The sequence below is a fragment of the Scomber scombrus genome, chromosome 13 (genome assembly GCF_963691925.1).
Source record: "Scomber scombrus chromosome 13, fScoSco1.1, whole genome shotgun sequence".
Taxonomy (NCBI): Eukaryota; Metazoa; Chordata; class Actinopteri; order Scombriformes; family Scombridae; genus Scomber; species Scomber scombrus.
Genome location: NC_084982.1, coordinates 3,142,444 through 3,150,536, shown reverse-complemented (window position 1 = coordinate 3,150,536; position 8,093 = coordinate 3,142,444).

Below are 8,093 nucleotides of genomic sequence, written 5' to 3'. Positions count from 1 at the left end.
GAAAGCAAAAATATTCAAGTCAACAAGTTTCTATTTTTTCTGGCGTTTTTGCCTTTATTGAATGGTGGGCAGTGAAGAGGCAGACAGGAAACATGCAGAGAAATAGATGGGTATAACATACAATAAGGGTGCTCCAACAAGTCTCAGTTGTTGACCTGACAAAGTATGTCAACAACCAAGTGACATGCAGGCATTCCATAGCTACACACATGGAAAAGAACGTATTATTATTTATTGAAATGTCTGAGGAACGTCTTTGTTTAAAATATATCAGCGCAGCTTTGAAAGAAAAACAAGGTAGATGGGAAAATCCAAGTTATTAATGTATTAACATGAAGGATCACTACCGAGAAGTACCTTTCACAATTTCCCCCCCCCTGCACACAACATATTTCATGTTGCCTCTGTGGGAGCCAGAAGAGACACATCCTTAATATCCCTCCTGAGCCTTTGGACTTGCTGCTCATATACAACGCCGGCTTACTTTCATTTGTCTCCCTGGTCTTGGCAAACACTATCACACTCCTGCCACCGCACCAGGTGTGTCACTGTACAGTCTGAGGGGTTTACTGTAAATCTCAGACCATTCGAAAACAACATTTTTGGTGGTAAAGAGTAGCGTTTAGTTCACAGCAGTGATTAAAAGACAAGCTGTTGTTTTAACTGCCTTTTCTAGTGAACTTGTGAAGCTTTTCACATTTTCAAGCAGTCCTTTGAAACAGCTCACCACTTCACAGGAAAAAAAAAAATATATTCCAACTTGCCCAGGTGTGCTGCTGCTGCCCCCAGTTCCCAAGAAAAGCAGGGGAATTTGTGGTTGACTCATGATTAATTCAAGATAATTATGATAATCTTTTGTGGCTACGGTGAAAGCGCTATTGTCCTCTGTCGTTGGCTTGAAGTGCTGCATTTTGCCACTTTTTAACTCCTAGCAATCCCACACCAACAGCAGCAGCACTAATTGGATGAACTCCAGGTGTCTGTTCTTTTAATAACTGACACTCTTGTTGTTTGAAATTAATTGATTGTTTACCTCCTTAAAGTAAAGATTTGGAACAATATTCAGACAGTTGGGGGCAAAGCTTAAATATCGGCAAATCAAATAGATTAATTTACAAGTACACACATAAATTGCAGCCCAAAAAGCTTTATGTTTCAAATTCCAACTGAGTCACCCGAGCAGCTGTTCCTCCATCTGATTCATGCAGGAATAATGAAGGTGGGAGGGTGGGCTTCTCTGCGTATGCCAAAGACCTGACGGGGTGGAATGCGTCCCAGTCAAGTTATGTCTCCTGACGGATGTCCCCTACTGACAAACAGAAATCTGTCAGCAGGACATTTAACCATCCATCAGATGGCAAAGCTCGAGTGGAAAGAGACTTTCTGCTCTACAGAGCCAAGAGGAGAGATGAGATTATGTTTTCTCTTTCGTGTGTCTCCAAGTGAACCCATCATTTCTGCCATATCCCCCAGGAGCTTTTTAGTCTTACTGGCATCTTCTTTCCTGTTGTTTCCTTTTAAAAATATTATTCATTTCTAACAACTTAGCTTCACATTACTGGCAGTGGTACATGTATCTCATTTTTTAGCAGGCAGAGAAGAGAGTTTAAAAAGTTTAAAGGGATTAAATGAGGGATAAAAGTTTGACATTTCTCAGTTATGATCAGTAGAGTGCTGCTTTGCGAGAGGTGCCTCAGTAGTCTCATAAAAACAACTGCCATGACCAGCAGCTGGCAGGAGAGACGTATCTTTTCCCACTGACAAATAATAGCCTGGTGGATTTGGAGGCTAAATTTGACCCAAATTCTCAGTAGAACATTCAGGGGTTTTATTGTTCCAGGTTTTGTGATATCTGAAATGAGAACGACTGATGGCTCAAAATCTGGACCAATAAAACCACAACTATCTGCATGACTTACCACTACTTTAGGTAAGTGAAACAATATGTTTTTTGGTAATCTGAGAAAACCAACCTCTATAGAAACCATACCTGACACTTATTCTTGGCATACACAGCAAGTCTTTTGAAATTGACCATGCAAGACAACTTGTATCTACATACTAAACATCAATCAAATATGTTATAAACGTAATACAACATCTCATATATGTTTGTCTCTAGCAATATCCTGTGTGTAGCCTCATAAATGTGTATTATTTTTCCCTACATCTGAAGGAATTGGTGTTTTTTTTTTGTATTTGGGTCTTGTGATGAGGTAAATCAGCCAACAGTAACTTTTCCCTCTTTCCAACCTCTTCACCTCTCCATCGCCCACCCAGGAAGACTTGGGGCTCTCACGGCCTCAGTACAACCACAAGGCACCTGACAGGTTAAAAAAAAAAAAACACACACACACACACACAAACACATACACAATCATACATGTTTTTATCACACACGCTGTCAAAAGTATCTCTCTTCCACACACACACGCACTCCCACGTAGATTTCGAAACCCTCTGTGCCGACCCCCTCCTCGCCCTGAGAAATGTGCCATATCAATGCTGAGAAGCAGGTCAAGCATTCTGTAAGTGCAGCAAAGTGAGATAATTGCAACATAGACTGCTCTCTTACTATTAAAACACCCCCCACCCCTCAAAAAACACTCCAGTCTCCGCCCCCTTCAGACCCAACCCTTCTCAACTCACACAACATTCAGAACAACCTGCTTTTTCTGAATGCAGTGGTCTTTGGTGTGAAGGGTTGAGCAGCAGTGTTGGAGAGCTGATCATTGTTAGAATGGACAGATCGTGAAATGCTCAGCGACAAGAGTGATAAGTATACTGGACTAATGAGCAGTCTGATTGGTCTGATCTCTTGCTCTCCCTCAATCCTTCCCCCCTTGAAGTGGACTTGTGTGATGTTTGCCGGGTATAGGGTCACAGAGGCGGTACTGCTGGTCTTAAAACTGCTTCGGCTTATAAGTCACTCCCAAAGACTGGTACCTCGTCCTCCACCGCCACTACCGCCTTGGCCTCCTAACTATGCCTTTGAACCTAGGCTTGGGGTGCAAGGAAGCATGACCAGAGTGTATGTGTGAATGAGTGATCAAGCACATGTGTATGAGTATGGGTGGAAGTGAGACAGGAGGGGGGGGTAGCGGGAGGGGAGGGAGAGTGACCGAGGGCAAGGAGGGTTCACAGACAGTGTCCTTAAGTTTGGGTTATAAGGATTTGTTAGAGCTACTGTGGCCCTTGTTGAAGGTGGGATGTGTGTTTCTGGGATCGTTTTTTAAAATAGAATTAACACCACAGATTTTTTAATTTTTTATATTTTTACTCTATAAATTACTTATATAGTAATTATAATTACTATATAATTCTGTAAATTACTTGGACAAAATATTAGAAACACCTCTCAATGAACAGCCAATAGCATGATTCACATCATTTTTCATATAACATTCAGTGGCTGCCTGTATTATTTTATTCAGGTTTTTCTTTTAAATTTGGCACCCATCTGGTGATGGTCACCCACTGTATTAAACGCACCTCTGAGGGAGACTTGGGTTTTCATTCCAGGTGCAGCTTTTTCTCCTCTCTGGTTTTGTATTCCAATTAACACAAGTTGCCATGTTTGTAGGTGGAAAGCCAGTATGGGATCAGATTGGGCACCAGATTGGTTGAGGTCAAACTTATCACTGCATGGCAAATGAAAAAAGGCAGCTTGTAACACAATGTGTCATGAATCTGAGGTAAAACATGTCTCTCTGCTGCTGCCTTTGACAGGCTATCAACAGAGGGGTTAGCTGTGATGAGAACTACAGTACGAAAGGTACTAGGCATTGAAAAGAACAGAAGAACAGAAAAATGCAGCAATGTGTCACTCAGTGTGTATCTGTGGTACTTGAGCATTAATGAAATGAAAATATAAAAAATGTATTGGTATCTAAAGAAAGAAAGAAATGAAAATCAAAGTGCATTGGCCAAACTGGAATCTTTCTACGGTAGGATAGGCATAGTAAGACCTCCATATGCTGATATTTAATGGCTGTGCTATTACATAGGCCCCATGCCTTAAAATCACTGGAAATCTGTATCATATAGAGATAATGGGTCAAGTTTGATCATATTGTGAACAAAACTGAAACATCCCCCACCCCCAATATCATTTGTGCATCATGTGTATTGATGCGGTCACTTCACATAAAAAAGAGCAGTCCTGTGTCTGTTTGTGTCAGCTGACCTGGATCTAATTATAACCGCTACTCTAACGCAGATATCCACAAGTCAGAAATTAAAATGTACTTCACAGCAGAAAAAACATAAAAATGTGAGATTGTGTATCAAATGAAATTAATTTGCATTGACATTACAGGCAGCTGTTACACTGGTTTCTATTTCGGATGAAAGCAATGTGCTCACTCAATTTAAGATTCTACTTTGTGTGGTAGCAGGTTTTTCTTTGACCAGAACAAGAGATTAGGGAAGGTATAAAGTGACTGTCACTTGCCATCGCCCCTGCTCTTTCCATGCTGTGACCATGTGGCCTGCGGGGGGGCAACCACTTAAAGCCAATCCATGAGTCTCCTGGGCCGTGCGTGTCTGCTGACCTTTCCTTGTTTGTTTTTTCCTCAGATGGTCAGGACCCAAGTTGAAAAGATTGCTACTGAGCTAGTGGGTCAGTGGGGCTTCTTGGAGGATTCAAAGGAAGCTGAAAGGTTTCTCAATTGAAAAAAAAAAAAAATCATTATACTTCTATTACTTCTTCTACAGTATGTGGCAGAGGTGTGGTGAATTACATCAAGGTTAATGAAGTGTTTTTAAATTGCCTTGTTAATGTTCATCTGATTGCATTCTGCAGATTCTCTAAAGGTTCCCAGAAGACGTTTAACTTCCTCGAGTACATGCTGTCAATCCAATAAATTCTGTTCTTATACACTCTGACCTGCAGGAGAGAAACAAAGGAGCAGGAGGGGGTTGTTTTTTTAATAAGACCTATGAGGTACACAGAAAAAGACGTCCTCCTATAGACATCATCTCCTGTCACATGAAATGACACACAATAAGTGATTCAGGAAGTAAGCTGGATAATAACAATGAAGTGGACTGATAGTTGTACATGGTCTATGTGAGACATCAGGATAGAGCTAAGGATACAACACAGATTAATTAAGGGCATCGTTAATGAGGAAGTGATTTGATAAGGGGTTTGGGGGGGGGGGGGGGGGGGGGGCAGGAGGGTTAGTGATCTTCCTACAGAAACATGAGTGAAATCACCGGAGGATGGGTAGTGACCCACATTTGGGAGAGGGAAGATGGGGGGCAACCCCCATTCCTTTAACTGGCACCCCCATATCCCCCTCTGGGCAGCCTGCTGATTGGTTCATTACCCATAGTAAACATGTCTACTACCCCCCACCCTGATACACACACACACACACACACACACACACACACACACACACACACACACACACACATACACACACACATAACCATCCCTGCCCCCCTTCAGTCTGTCTATGATCATCCTGCCCTGGTAAAGACCAATGGCCAGATTCCTTCAGATTCATACATAGCTCCACACTCTCTCCATCTGTTGGAATGCAGAGCGCAAGATGGAGTAAATGTTCTTTTGTTTGACAAAAGGTCCACAAAACCTGTTCACAAACAGGATGTTAAATATCTCTAAAAGAAATTAATGAATCTTAAACAAGTTTTACAAATTAACTCATTAGATTCTTTCAGACATGAAGACATGCCTTCATGTCTTCTTTAACCTCTTGTCATTTTTGTTAAAGGTGAATAAAGCAACTGCAGTGAAGTCAAAAAAGAGTCCAACATTTCACAAGGAAAATGCTCAAGAATGGCAAACAACATCCACCTAACACGTAACTAACTAACTAACTGAGCATGCATAACTGCCTGTCCTTTAACCCATTTGGTCTCCAAGTGGCCACATCTCAAACACCCAATTACATTAAAGGTGAGCCTATTTATTTAGTTAAGTTCTTGGCTCAACAGGTTTACTCAGATTTGAATGAGAAATTAATGTATATATTATTTCAGTTCCCAAATGAGTCCCAAATGTTTATTCTAGGAAGCCTAATGTAGATGATATATTATTTTATTTTCTGTGTTAATGTGGTGGTTTGTTTTTACAGTGCATGTGTATGTATATATGCTATTGTTAGTTTGTGATGCATTTTTTTCATATGTATGTCAGATACATTTTGATGTGTTTCACATCCTTGGGCCAAAGTGTTAACTGATCTTGGATGTTTTTCTGCTTCCTATTAGCAGACAGGTGTACTTTATACCTGCAAGCGTTTTGACACCTCACACCAAGGTGGTCTACTTTCACTTCAGATCAACACCAGGTGCTGTATTCACTCGGACACTTATGCAGAGGTGGGAGTTGTACTGTTAAAACACATGAATTTCAAGTTGTTCTTCGGGGCTGAATCCTGCCAGCTCTAAATGGAAAGACCTCTGTGATGTGCCGCACTTTCATTTCCCCCCCCTCCAGGGATTTGGATTAACACTCTGAAGGTTAAAGTTTTGGCAGCGGTATATACTAGATTATTTACCTTCACCATCTGATGTCTGTGCCCCTCTGCTCTTCATTGGCTGTCACTCCTGCTTACAGATGCTTCACTGGGTGGCTGGCCATTGTCCCGAGGCGGAGGTGCTGCTGGCAGCTGCGCTCAGATGGAAGAGAGGGCTGCTGTGAAGCCCTGCAATCGGTTCAAAAGGAAACAAAAGAATAATATCTCACAACACAACATACAAGATGAATTTTGATGATTGGTAATAAATAAGTTTGCCTTGTGTATCTTCAAACATCTTTATACACCATCACTTGAGCTTCTTGAACACAGAGACCCCAAAACAAAGGGATGTCAAACTGAAAACTTACACATAGGCAGAGATCGTTTAGAACAATGAAATGTGAAAACAGACATGAAAATTAAGCATTTTCAGACCATTACACAAAAGTCAATAATATCTTATATAAATTAGGAAAAAATCTAGCCTTTATTTTTCCACCTGACCATCAGTGTTTTTGTCTTAGTCTTTGGCGCCCCCACGTGGTGATTTAAAAGGAGCTCTAAATTAGAACTTGCAAATTAATCAAATATGAAACTTTCAATCACTGGCCTGTTAATAAATGAATGTAACAGAGATGAGATACACATGTTGAAATATATTGCTTTTCTATGGAAAAACATAAACATCCTGGCTTAAAATAAATCCTAGCTTTTAATTTATCATTAAGAAATGATTATAAAAATATGAACGAAGAGTTGAGTATAGTAGAATAAAACATACATTAATAAATAAATTATGAAATAATCTATGACAAAATATTAAAACTCAATTTATCGTTATAAGTCAGTTATGTATGATCTTTTAATGATTCTTTGAGGCCTGTTTAATTCATGACTGATCTGTAATTCATTCTAAGACATCAATAATGTAGGCAACAATACTGATGTAAAGCATCCAGATTTGGTTTGAAGTAGGGTTGGGTGAAATGATCAGAATTTAATATCCTGATATAGGTCATTTCATATTCTGAAAATGATACATATTCCAATATAGCACATTTTAATTCAATGAATAAATAGTTTGCCCAAGTCGAGACTAAACAACAACTAAACTTGTTACATTACAGCAATAGCAATAAGCTTCATGAGTAAAAAGCCAAGAAGAGTCATTTATCAATGTACTGTTTGAAACTGTTTTTTTTTTTTTAAACACACAACTGCTCTATAAGGTACATTTGACCTTAATAAATGGGAACATATAGTGTATGTAACAGACAAGGACATCAAGGACAGCCTTGTCAACCAGAATATTTGATTGATGAGCTATTAAAGCTAGACAGACAACATATGGGAAACATATGATATGAGGATATAAGATATAGGAATATAGGAAACATATTATCCTTGTGTAGACAATTGACTGCATGTTGTGGTCTGTGTGACCAGTCTTGATGTTGAAAAATGCTTGTGTAGACATGTAACTACATAAATAAAATAAAAATAAAAGGGGACAGGAACTACAGTGATTATATACAGCAACAGGGGCAGCAGAGGTGATCCACAGTCACCAGATTGGGGTCAGTAAAAGAACTTCAGATT